The sequence below is a fragment of the Gavialis gangeticus genome, unplaced genomic scaffold (assembly GCF_001723915.1).
Source record: "Gavialis gangeticus isolate Ggan-Ray unplaced genomic scaffold, GavGan_comp1, whole genome shotgun sequence".
NCBI classification, from domain to species: Eukaryota; Metazoa; Chordata; order Crocodylia; family Gavialidae; genus Gavialis; species Gavialis gangeticus.
The window spans coordinates 51,715,843-51,716,880 of NW_017729029.1; positions in this window are offsets into that span (position 1 = coordinate 51,715,843).

Genomic DNA, 1,038 nt, shown 5'->3' on the forward strand with positions numbered 1-1,038 from the left:
CCTTTCAAAACCCCTGGGCTAGGTCACTGCCAGCTAGCCGGTCACACAAGTCTCAGCCACTTCATCCTCCTGGTTAGGTGATCTATAGCAGATACCCAACATGACATCACCCTTGTTGCTCTTCCTTCTGTCCCTAACCCAGAGACTTTCAACAGCTCTAACTTCAGTTTCATACTGGAGCTCTGAGAAATCATACAGCTTTTTTATATAAAGCGCAACTCCTCCTCCTCTTCTCCCCTGCCTGTCCTTCCTGAACAGTTTGTACCCATCCATGACAGTGCTCCAGTCATGTGAACTTCCACCAAGTCTCTGTTATTCCAGTCAGGTCATAGTTCCATGATTGTGCAAGGATTTCAGGGAGAGTACATAGGTTATACTGCGTTAGAAAAAGATTTGTGTAAGAAATCATGAAAGTGGCCACGTAAAAATAAGCTTGAAATGCATGCATTTAATTCAGCTTTTTAAAAACCTGGCACATCCACTAGTAATAAATAATTGACAAGTTTTGGATAAACAAGAATTTCCTAATGTTCAGCATTACTGTCAACTTCAGGACACTTTTGTAAAATGCAGCTTAAAAAATCTGAAAGTGACATTTTTTCTGTTCACCAAATTGATTTCTAATTTTTGAGGCACAGATCAATGGCGTACATGGCCAATCCTATTTTTGGCAAGTCATATCTTTAAAATTTAGCAGTGACAGCACATGTAAGGAATGCAAAGAGCTCCTAGAGCAATAAGGAGAAGCACAGGCAATATTGCTGATTAATATTTACCACTTGCATGTGTTTACCCTGGGAGTGACTCTGAATTTTAAAATCAAACCTAAAAAAAAACAAAGCAAAAAGTCTGTTGTTTAATGCTTAGATCTTGTCTTAGGTAGTGTCCTTCAGGGCGCTACATTTGCAACAGTACTTCCACCATGAGTCTTTATAATTTGCAAAATATTACAGGCAACCTCCGCTTAGCGCTGTTTATTGGTTCCTGAAAAACTGAGCGTTGAGCGAAACCAAAAGTGTTTGATGACCCATGATTGCA